This window comes from Podarcis bocagei (genome assembly GCF_964188305.1).
Source record: "Podarcis bocagei genome assembly, chromosome: 15".
NCBI lineage: Eukaryota > Metazoa > Chordata > Lepidosauria > Squamata > Lacertidae > Podarcis > Podarcis bocagei.
Window position 1 is genome coordinate 35,093,931 of NC_138141.1, and position 12,133 is coordinate 35,106,063.

Genomic DNA, 12,133 nt, shown 5'->3' on the forward strand with positions numbered 1-12,133 from the left:
CCAACCTCTCTCACCACCAAAGGAACACAAGTGAACAGCAAAGAACCTGCACAACTCTGACACCAAACCCTACATATAGTAGGTAAAATAGAAACATCGCCACCCAACCCCACCTCCACCTATCTTTCCCCCCTCCACCTCTTTCCCCCTTTTCTTCCCAATGTCTCAACAAATGAAACTGATTTGTAAAAATGTTACATGGGGGGGGGGGCAGGAATATGAAAGAGACACATTGCACACACTTTTGTAAATCAAGAAAATCTTTAATAATAAAAGCAAATTGCCAGTGATTTAACTCGGATAGGATACAGTTGACCTGATGCACCTAGACTGCAAAACACTTTTGACAAAGTCCCTCACCCAAGACTCCAGAGTAAGCTTAGCCATCAGGGGACTTGAGGAGAGGTCAGTTGCTGGTTAACACACAGGATGCAAACGTTATAAATGAATGGACAGTTTCCCCAATGGATGCAGGAAGTGAAGATCCTCAGGAATCAGCCCCGTGGGATCTGTGCTTTTCAACTTGCTCAGCTCTTTGATGCTGGGAGCCAAAGGCAGCTGTGATTCAAGGCTGCTGGGGCAGGCTAGTCTGCACTGACTGGCAGCAGCTCTCCAGGCCACACTGAAAGCACAAAAGGATCCTGGGAAATGTAGTTTGCTCCACAAAGAACTACAATTCCTAGCACTCTTAACAAACTACAGCTCCCAGGATTATTTAAGAGGGAAGCCATGTGCTTTCAATGTACAGTGGTACCTCGGGTTACATACGCTTCAGGTTACAGGCGCTTCAGGTTACAGACTCCGGTTACCCAGAAATATTACCTCAGGTTAAGAACTTTGCTTCAGGATGAGAACAAAAATCGTGCTCCGGTGGCGCAGCGGCAGGAGGCCCCATTAGCTAAAGTGGTACCTCGGGTTAAGAACAGTTTCAGGTTAAGAACGGACCTCCGGAATGAATTAAGTAAGTAACCAGACGTACCACTGTACAGTGTGGATTTGATCTGAAGGTCGCATAGCTTAACATGCCGAAAGCCATCAACACATTTAGGGGAACTTTGCAACTCTCCCGATAAGGACACACTCCGAAATAGATTGGGTATTGCTTATTTTACAACCTTCCCCCATGGAGGAACATAGACTCACAGAACTGGAAGGCACCCCAGGGGTCATCTAGTCCAACCCCCTGCAATGCAGGGATCTCAGCTGGATCATACATGGGAGGGGGCCACCCAACCTCTGCACTTGGGCGGATGAGACCTTCCTCCTTGAGAAACAGCCAGAGCATTTCCCTTCCGATCCTCTTGGGCTGCTTTGCGGGATTCCTCCGCTGAGCTGACCTGAAAACCCATAAGAAAGACAGAAGAGCATTGCCGGATCAGGCCAGCAGCCCACTCTGCCCAGCACCCTGGCTCAGCACCTGGGTGAGGGAAACCCTCCAGCAGGATCCGTGCACAAAAGCAACTCCCCCCTCCTGGTGTTTCCAACAACCGACATTCAGAGGCACTGCTGCCTCCGACCCGTGGGGGCAGAGCGTCGCCCCCTCTGCAGCCCTCAGCCTCCTCATCCACAAACTGGTCCCAATCCGCCTTTTAAAAGCCATCCAACTTGATGGGGGCCTCTTCCTCTAAATTCTGCTGCGGGGGTTTCTTTGCATCCTAGAAAATACATTGGAGGAAAAAAAGGAAGCCTTTATTTATCTCGGGCAGAAAGACCCACAAACACGGAGAGAGGGAGAGAGAAAGCTCTTGCACGCCTGCAGTTTACAATTTGCTGCTGCTGCTGCTGCTGCTGCAAAACTCTCTCTCTCTCTCTCTCTGTCTGCCTGCTTTCCCTTTCCCTGCCTCTTAATCCTGTATGTAAATGGCAGCCAATGGATGCGGCTCTTGAGCGGGGCTGGGATTAGAGCCGGGGCGAATGGGTGGCAATCTTACTGGGATTACAGAACAAAGAGGCGCCCTCCCCCTCGCTCGCCTGCGCTGCAGCCCCCGGGAGGAAGGGGCTGGCTGCATGGGCCCCCCCTGCTCGGCCCGCCACCCCCCTCCCCGTAGCATCCACCCCCACCCCCGGGGCGCCCAGGGTGCCGATTACCCCCACCCCCCTTCCTGTCCCCCCACCCTCCTCCTCCTCTTCCCTCCTCTCTCTCTTTCCTCCTCCTCCTCCTCTATACAGATTAATTCCACCCTGCAATCCAGGCAGGAGGAGCCGGCAGCTGGGAGAAGCTGATCCCTGCGGTAAGAGTAACTTTTCCAGACCCCCCCCAACAACCTACACCCCCCCACTCACCCCTTCTACTTTGCCCTGGTCCAGATCCACATCCCACCTCCCCCCCCCCCACGTTTGCATCGCGAGCACCCCCACCCCCCCATCTCATTTCTCTTTTGCGCCTTGATTTTTGCGCGCGCGCGTTTTGCGGGCGCGCAGTTTTGCAGTTTGCGCCGGTCTTGCGGATGTTCCGGGGGGGGCGGGGAGGTGGGATTATTCGGAATTCAAAGACGGTGGGGAGGGGGCTGGTCTGCCAGGGAGGAGTTGGAGAAAGAGGGGTGGGGGGGGAGGGCTAGATGGCCAGCCAGCCCTGATGTGTCTCAGGTGTAAGACATCGCAGTCGTTATTTGTTGTGTGTGTGTGTTTTGGGGAGCTTACGGTTTGCGTCTTGGGGTGGAGAGCAGGTTGCGTCCGTGCTTTTTCCTCTTGTCCCGGTGGGGTTGGGTTGGGGGGAAAGGTTAATTTCAAGCTGAGTTGCAGGAAATGTTGATGGTGAGATGGTTTGTGTGGGGAGGGGGGGTTGAGTCTTCCTCTGGCATCCTCCTCCTCCTCTGCGGTTTGGGAATGAGGTCAGTGTGGGGAAGCCAAGCTATAGGAAAGTGAGTTGATGATTGACTAAGACCTTTCACCCTTTCTTTCTTTCTTTCTTTCTTTCTCTCTCTCTCTCTCTCTCTCTCTCTCTCTCTCTCTCTCTCTCTCTCTCTCCCATCCACAACACTTTGCTGCTTTTCATGCAGTTTCTGGTTCTCTTCCACCCCCCCCCCCGCACCTACCTGGACTTGCAACAGCCATTCACCCCTCTCCCCCAAACTTGAAAATTGGGAGCTCTTTTTCAGACTGCAAACACATCCAGTCTTTTCTCTTTTCGACCCGGCCTTCCAATTTCATGTTGGGCTGCAAACTGTCAGTGAGGAAGGGGAGAACTCAATGCGGTTTAACCATTTTGACACTGCCTGCATTCTTACTTTGAACAGCTATTTATGGCAATCATTATCACATTTTCAATTTCTGCTCCAAGTTCTGCCCCGAGTTGTTGCTTTTTTTTTAAAGGGCAATTCTCTATCTCTCCCCAACTCTAACCAATCCCTTGTAACATTTCTCTCCTAATCAGAGAGATCTGATTATTGCTTAAATTTTATAATAAAAGCACCCACCTGGATCCCTCCCAGCCTTCAAAAAGTAGAAATCCCTTCCCTCCCTGTGCGTGCGGCCTGCTTGCTGTTTGATTCGTGGGTGAGCAAAAGGCGCTCTGCATATGCTCAGAGGCTTCATCCTTCGGATGCTTGGCAGTTTAGCTCTGTAAAATAAAAAAAGGGACGTTGGGCCGAGCTTTGGGTAAGCCCTGGTCACCCTGTTCCCACCCCCAGCAAAAGGGGAAAGTGTGCTGGGTTTTGGAAGGTTCTCTGTATCACTGCATTTAGCCTCAGTTATCCTTTCTGTACTTGGTGTTGTATTTACAGTACGTTTTTTTAAAAAAGGAGGACCAGCGCTTTAGGAGGAGGGTGATCTGTATCCCTGGCATCTCCAGGTCGGGTTGGGAATATTCCCTGCCTCCGTATACCTGGAGAGCTGGTCTGACTTCAGCCCCCTCTGCTCCCCCCCCAAAAAAACCATATCTTTGATGGAGTGGGGGCAGATTTATTCCCCCACCCCTGTGCATGTGACTGATGCTTTTTTAATATAAAGGAAAAGGGGGGGGTTGTACTGGCACCTCCAGAGTATTCCTGGATGACTTGGCATCAGCAGGGGCGGCCAGGCCTTCCTCCTGGGTTGCATCGATCAGCTTTGCGGCACTTTGCAAGAAGGCAAGTCGCTTTAAAAAAACAACCCCAAAACAGATTTATCCACAAGCACGGAAGAGGCTGCAGGAGGAAAGTGTGTGTGTGTTTTGTGTGGATAACCCAGCACAGCAGTTCGGCTTAAAAATAGAAACGGGTGGTTTAACCGGCGAGGCACTCCCTAGGTCTTTTTTAAAAAAATAATAATAGAAAACCGCTAACCAGACGCAGAAAAATGTGACCATGCGCTTTGCCCTTTCTGAAGGGAAATTGCAAGCAGGGCTGTTGCGGAAGAGAGGTTCAGGGGGGCAAGGGAGAGGTTAAACTCCAGGTCTGCTTGGCAAGTTGCACCCTGGCAAAGATTTATTCCTTTTTTTAAAAAAAAAATGACACAGTGAGGAATTTGGTCAGGAAGGGCAATGTGCCGCAAGAGTTCCTGTCGGATTAAATTCCCCTCGGTATGTTGCACATGCCGGCACATTTTCCAGTTCAGGTTTACCTGTTAATGGAAAAATTGAACGGGGCTATTCACCTGCGCAGGTTCTGTGCTCTGTGGTGGAGATGGCAAGCAGGGTGAGGGGTGCGTGACAATTCTGTGCGTCAAGGATATATATTCATGCGTGTCTTTCAAGAGAGATGGAGTGTTTTTTCCTGTGCATAAGGAGTCATGCTTGACCCAGAAGGCTACTCCCCCCCACCTCCTTCTGTCATAGTTCACTGTGTGGCTTTGAGTGAATTCAGTTTGGTCAATCCCTTCTCTAAGGTGCCATGTCATAACCAAGCAGCATTTGTAAGAAACCTATACTTTGGAACTCTCTGCGATTGATATCAGGGAGACACCTTCACTGTTCTCTTTTTGGTGCCTGCTAAAATTTTTTTTGTTTAGACAAGCCTGTCCAGATAAGTATAAATTTAATGTGTGTGTTTAATCTGCTTTTGAGTTTAGTGCCGATTTTAATTTTTTTTGAATGTTCCAGATTGTTGCTTTTTTACTGTTTTCAAGCAATCACTTTTTAATTGTTTTGTTTATTCTTTTTGTAAACTGCTTCAAGGTTTTTTTTTGCAAACGAACATGCACAAGGTCTTAGGTTCGATCCCAGGGATCGCCAGTTTAAAAAAAGGGACAGAACTTGGTTGGAGGTGATGGCAAAATATTCATTAATACTCTTGACTTCCCAATGGCCCAGCATACAATACTAGGTTAGGAGAACAAATAGCATTTAGCACTGAGTTCTGTTGGAAGGGAGATTTGCAGATTTTGTGTATAGAAGCCCTTTGCCCATAATTTGAGCATTGGGGACAAAAAAAAAAATCTTGGTTGGGAAGCACTTCATGAATTTAAATGTTCTATATAAACCACAGTTTAAAGGTAAAGGGACCCTTGACCATTAGGTCGAGTCGTGACCAACTCTGGGGTTGCAGTGCTCATCTCGCTTTACTGGCTGAGGGAGCCGGCGTACAGCTTCCGGGTCATGTGGCCAGCATGACTAAGCCGCTTCTGGCGAACCAGAGCAGCGCACGGAAACGCCATTTACCTTCCCGCCGGAGTGGTACCTATTTATCTACTTGCACTTTGACATGCTTTCGAACTGCTAGGTTGGCAGGAGCAGGGACTGAGCAACGGGAGCTCACCCCGTCACGGGGATTCGACCTTCTGATCGGCAAGTCCTAGGCTCTGTGGTTTAACCCACAGCGCCACCTGCGTCCCACAGTTAATAACAGCCAATTGCGTGAATGTTTCTTATTGCTTTTATATCTGAGGAGCTAAAGGTGGCACGCATGGCTCTTCCCTCCCCATTTTATTCTCACAGCAGCCCTGTGAGGTAGGTTTGAACGAGAGACAGCCATTGGCTCACGGCCACCCCTTGAGCTTATGACTGAGTGGGGATTTGAACCCTGATCTCCCAGATTCCTAGTCCGACACTCTAACCGCTACACCACATTGGCTTCCTAGAGTCCTTCTGATATGGGGCAGCTCTATAATTCAGTAGGTAAATAAATAAATATGGGGAAAGCAAAATGTCACTTGGAGAGAAGGATCTGAAATATTTTCCCGGAAGCTTGAATCTGTTCTGGATTGTTTCAATGGGTGTTTTAATGTGTTGTTGAATTATGGTGCTGGAGAAGACTCTTGAGAGTTCCATGGACTGCAAGAAGATCAAACCGATCCATTCGTAAGGAAATCAGCCCTGAGTGCTCACTGGAAGGACAGATCCTGAAGCTGAGGCTCCAATACTTTGGCCACCTCATGAGAAGAGAAGACTCCCTGGAAAAGACTCTGATGTGGGGAAAGATGGAGGGCACAAGGAGAAGGGGACGACAGAGATGGTTGGATAGTGTTCTCGAAGCTACCAGCATGAGTTTGACCAAACTGTGGGAGGCAGTGGAAGACAGGAGTGCCTGGCGTGCTCTGGTCCATGGGGTCACAAAGAGTCAGACAAGACTAAACGACTAAACAACAACAAACTGTGTTGAGATTCCTGACCTCCTTTAAAATATAAAGCGGTAAATAAATAAATAAATAAAATAAATGCCATTGCAAAAGAGGGGGGAAAAAGAAAAGTGCCTTACGTTGCAGTGACCATAACCCAGGTTTAAAGTGTCATCTGAATTTCTAACACTGGGAATGGGACAGAAGCATTATAACCAGGAAAACTAGCGTAAGATTCCACATGTCTGAATGCAACCCCAGATCGGAATAGGTAAGGTAATTACCGTATTTTTTGCTCTATAAGACGCATCAGACCACAAGACGCACCTAGTTTTTGGAGGAGGAAAACAAAAAAAATATTCCGAATCTCAGAAGCCAGAACAGCAAGAAGGATTGCTGCGCAGCGAAAGCAGCGATCCCTCTTCCTGTTCTGGCTTCTGGGATAGCTGTGCAGCCTGCATTCGCTCCATAAGACGCACACACATTTCCCCTTACTTTTTAGGAGGGAAAAAGTAAGTCTTATAGAGCAAAAAATACGGTATTTTTATCGAAGAGCATCTGTGAGTGAACCACCCCTGCCCCTGGCGAGGGTGCCCCTGTCACCTCGCCTCTGATGGTTTCTTATGTTTTAAACTGGACCCAGGCAGTCAAAAAGAGGACTGCTTTCTGTAATGTAGGACACACTGCTGTGCTGTTGTCAACCAGGTGCTGTTCTGGCTGGGACTGATGGGAGTTATAGTTGGAGGACTACAGAGAGCACCCAGTGGGCAAAGTCGGCAACTGTTCTACGCATTGCACTTTGCTGCTTTCAGAGCAAGAATTACTCAGAACCGGAAAGTGTTTTAAAGGTTATGTTTTGTTCAAAGGGTTATATTCTGTCTGCTTGAGAGATGGATGGGGTTTCTGTTTAAGATGAACCCGACTTGATTTATGGACAGTCTCCTCAGTCTGCTGTCTGAAGCCTTCACTCCCGACCGCAAGCCAATAATTCGTTTGTCTGCTTGTTTTGTTAATTAGCTGGATTTTTTTTATTTTATTCCAAATTTCCCCACGCTGCTTTCAATGAAAACAACGATGTAACTGCTGCACAATGCAATCTAAACGGTCTTGTAAAAATTAAAAGCATTCAGCTGTATTAAAATCCAGCTCTCAAGAAAAAAAGGAAGATTTTACAAAAACACCCCGCAGAAGCAAGACTCAGTTTGGAATAAAAGCTTCTTCAGCCCTCTAACAAGGGGGAGAGAAGAGGGGTGTGCTGGGTTATCTATATCTGCCATCTCCTGCTATTTAAAGGTAAGGTGAAAAACACAGTCATCAACTGGGATGCAGCAGCAAAAAAAGCTCATGCTATTCCGGGCTGCATCAACGGAAGTAATAGTGTCCAGATCAAGGGAAGTCATGGTACCGCTCTATTCCGCGTTGGGCAGACCACACCTGGAATACTGTGTCCAATTCTATGCACCACAATTTAAGAAGGATGTTGATCAAGGGTGTGGAAGCCAAGCCTCATGAGGAATGGTTGAAGGAGTTGGGGATGTTTAACCTGGAAAAGAGACGGAGAGGAGATAGGCTAGCCATCTTCAAATATCTCAAGGGCTATCGCATGGAAGATGGAGCAAGCTTGTTTTCTCCTGCCCTGGAGGGCACAGCCCAAACCAAAGGATTCAGATGACGAGAAAGGAGATTCCAACTAAACATTCGGGAAGCTTTTAATGTTTGATGTATTATAGTATTTTAATATTCTTTTGGAAGCCGCCCAGAGTGGCCGGGGAAGCCCAGCCAGATGGGCGGGGTATAAATAAATTATTATTATTATTATTATTATTATTATTATTATTATTATTATTATTATTATTATTATTATTATTATGAAGAGCTTTCTGACACTAAGAGCTGTTTGGCAGTGGAACGGATGCCCTGGGAAGGTGGTGGACTTGGAGGTTTTTAAATTGAGGTGGTGTGGGCTACCTGTCAAGCATTTTCTGTCTGGGATTTCTTCATAGCAGTGGGTTGGGCTAGATGGCCTTTGGAGCCCCTTCAAGCCGTATGCATCTGTAGCCAGATTCGGTTGTCTGCACACTAAAAGAAAGAAAGAAAATAGATTGGCGGGATCGGATCACGATGCCAGATTTTGGGTTCTATTGACAATTTAAGTGGGATAATTTTGTTCTCTCTCTGAAACTGTGGGTTAAAACAAAAACAAAAACCTCACCCTCCAGCCAGGACATCTTTCTCCTCCACTGCCCTATTATAAATATATTAAAGAAGGTTGTTTCAAGGGAGTGTTTGCAGGAGATGTATTCCTCCCCCCACCCTTTGTAGATGTTAAAACCACTAAATATTTGTGTCCCTATTTATTTACACATACATACCTACATACTGTAGTTGTATCCCACTATTCTTTCCTCCAAGGAGGTAAAGGTGACCTATGTGGTTTCCCCCCTCATCATTTGATTCCCACAACATCCCTGTGAGGTAGATTAGGCTGAGGGAGGTGGTGAGTGGCCCAAAGTTCCCCACTGAGCTTCCTGGCAGAGTGGGGAATTTGAACCCTGGTCTCCTAGGCCCTAGCCTGACACTCTAAAAACTACACCACACAGGCTCTCTACAGGGTTCAAAGGTATACTGCACTGAAACTGGAGGTTCTACTGCGCTATCTTCGCCACCAAATTCAGCGGCCAGGTTGCTCAAAGACGGTTTGGGCATACTACACTGATCCTGGTCCGACTGCACTGGCTACCAATTAGTTTCCAGGCCCAATTCAAAGTCTGGTTTTGACCTATAAAGCCTTAAATGGCTCAGGACCGCAGTACCTCAAGGACCGCTTCTTTCCATATGAACCTACCCAGACCCTGAGATCATCTTCTGAGGCCCTTCTTCGTGTGCCTCTTCCTCAAGAGGTCCAGAGGGTGACAACACGAGAACAGGGCCTTTTCTGCAGTGGCTCCCCATCTGTGGAATGCTCTCCCCAGGGAAGTTCGCCTGGCTACTTCATTATGCAGGCAAAACCGTTCCTTTTTAACCAGGCTTTGGTTGATCTTATTGACATCCTATGCCCTTTTAAAACGTGTTGTTTGTTTCGGGGGGGGGGTATTGTTTTTATTCTATTTTGTGGTTTTATGTTTTGATTTTATTCTGTGAACCGCCCATAGACCTGATATAGGGCAGTATATAAATTCAACAGCAACAGACAAACCTTTTCGTTCTGATCCATCAGGGCTGCTCCTTAAGTAGCTCCTGAGCAGCCTGTCACAAGAGAGAGCTTCTAGATGGGGTGAACCTCAGCCCCCTATTTCACAGAATCCTAAGAGTTGGAAGGGGTCCCAGGGGTCATCTATTTCAACCCCTTGCAATGCAGAAATCTTTTGCCCAATGTGTTGCTTGAAGCCATCACCCTGAGTTTAAGACTCTCATTTTCTACTGACTAATGGGCTCTATATACTGCTTAATCATCAGAAAACCCTACATAAAACATATATCAAAGTGACCAATAATTCCCTCTACCTAGGAAATAAAATTGGCCATTTTAAATATATACATTAAAAAACAAAGCGACATATTGGATTGCGTGTCAAAACGACATGTCTGGGGTGGCTTGTTTAATTGAACAAAGGAAGTTTTTGCCAGGTGTTTTTGCCTAATATCAATGGGCAGGGAGTTCCAAAGACTCGGTTCCTTGCTAGTGTGGGAGGATCATTTTGTTGCATTTGCAAATATAGCCTCCTTTGTGAGATTCCTCTCACCGCTTGCACTTCAAGCTGTTTCTCTCCCTCTCCCCACACAGCCCCCTTTTTAATCCAGCGGTGAATCACTGCAAACATTCCCTATATCCAGCCTGTGCAGTGTGCTAGCTCTCACAGTGAGGGGGAACAGGGGAGAGAGAACACAAATTCTCCCTTAAACTGCTTTTCCACGTCTGATCTCATTTCCCTCTCTCCTTGTTTGGCCTGCACCCAGTTACCTGGCGCTTTAGCGCGGGAAGGCGGCTGAGGATGACCTCCGTTTTTTGTTATCTAGCGCCTAGAGTGACGGCCGGTGATACCGATCCAGGTCCGAGGTGTATTCTGAAACCGCTTTGGCCGCCACAAGCCTTTCCTGATAAGGCACAGGTTTTGAATTCCACTTATTTTCCAGGGCCGAAAAAGTAGACGCCTGCCATCATATCTGGGTCACATGGAACGTTTTCTGTGTGATTTTAATCTAGATACTGGGCTGAGTAGACAGCAGCTGAGTTTCTATTGTTAAGGGCTAGCCTGTTCCTTCTCTTTCCTTGCGCCTTCCGACGGCAGATGTAGAATATTATGATTATTTTTTTTATTTCTTGCCTTGCTGGCCTGTCCCTTCTGCAAGGACCTCGAGGCTGGGCACGTACCGAGCTCATTTGATCCTCCCAATCAGATTCGCAAGGTTGGCTAGGCTGAGAGAGGATTTAAAGTACTATTACACCACTTTAACGGCCATGGCTTCTCCCAAAGCATCCTGGGAACTGTAATAGGTTAACAGGTGCTGAGATCTGTTAGGTGTGGACAGGTACACCATATTGAGCTAGGTGAGGGGTGCCCAAACTTTTTTCAGAGAGGGCCAGATTTGATGAAGTGAACATGCGTGAGGGCCGGATTTTACCTCAGGACGTATACTGCCATGGGGGCCAGATTAAATCGACCGGTGGGCAGGATTAGACCTCCGAAACGGACTTTGGAAATGCCTGAGCTAGGTAAACTGATGGTCTCATGCAGTCTGAGGCATCTTCCTATACCTTTCACCAAAAGTGCTAGAAATTATCCAGGCGCCAGGAGCGTTTTGCAGCTGCCGTGGGTCCAATTGCGACCACATGGAGATTTCTGGATGCCAGGTTGGTTACTAGGGGAAGCAAAAGGTCTCTCTGAGAAAGAGCTGAAATATTTTCCACGAGGCTAGTCTTTGTCCTGTTCTGGATTGTTTTATTTGATGTTTTGATGTGCTTTGAGATTCGTTCTTTAAAACGTAAAGCGGCATAGAAATGAAATTATTAATGATAATTATAATAAACAACTCCATTGCAAGAAAATAAAAGGCAACCCGTAACCTAGGCCATTTGGTGATTAGATTATACAGTGGTAACTTGGGTTACATACGCTTCAGGTTACATATGCTTCAGGTTACAGACTCTGCTAACCCAGAAATACTACCTCGGGTTAAGAACTTTGCTTCAAGATGAGAACAGAAATCATGCTCTGGCGGCACGGTGGCAGCGGGAGGCCCCATTAGCTAAAGTGGTGCTTCAGGTTAAGAACAGTTTCAGGTTAAGAATGGATCTCTGGAACGAATTAAATACGTAACCAGAGGTACCACTGTATACCTGTGTTTCTGGCACTGCTCCCAAAGCATCCTGGGAACTGTAGTTTGTTAAAGGGTCTGGGAGTTGTTAAGGATCCCTGTTTCGCTCACAGAGTTACAGTTCCCAGAGCCCCCTGGGAAAAGGAATTGATTGTTAAATCAGAGAATTGTAGAGATGGAAGGGACTCCCAGTTTTGGGAGGAAGAGAAGCCGGCGTTTGTCCTGAGCGATGGCGGCTTAGAAGGAGCATCCCATGGCCTCTCTATGGGTGCTGCTAACCTTTTCCCTTTGGCAGCTGGGCAAGAAAAAAGGGGAAGCGGAGTGCAAGGACTCTTTATTTTTGAAT

General features: G+C 47.3%; 1 protein-coding gene and 1 long non-coding RNA gene across 2 annotated transcripts in view; one reads left to right on the forward strand and one right to left on the reverse strand.

The window, feature by feature from the left end:
* Positions 1–242: 242 nt before the first annotated feature.
* On the reverse strand, positions 243–1,123 carry LOC308574923. The gene is made up of 2 exons (XR_014002635.1): positions 976–1,123; positions 243–734 (listed from the first exon to the last, which is right to left on the reverse strand). It is a non-coding gene; the product is annotated as an uncharacterized lncRNA (long non-coding RNA).
* A 964-nt stretch (positions 1,124–2,087) lies between these two features.
* GTF2IRD1 (GTF2I repeat domain containing 1) overlaps positions 2,088–12,133 on the forward strand; it is a 92,128-nt gene continuing 82,082 nt past the window's right edge. The window contains exon 1 of the mRNA XM_081172934.1: positions 2,088–2,231. The gene's annotated coding sequence lies outside the window, so the exon portion shown is untranslated. The remainder of the gene's footprint in view (positions 2,232–12,133) is intronic.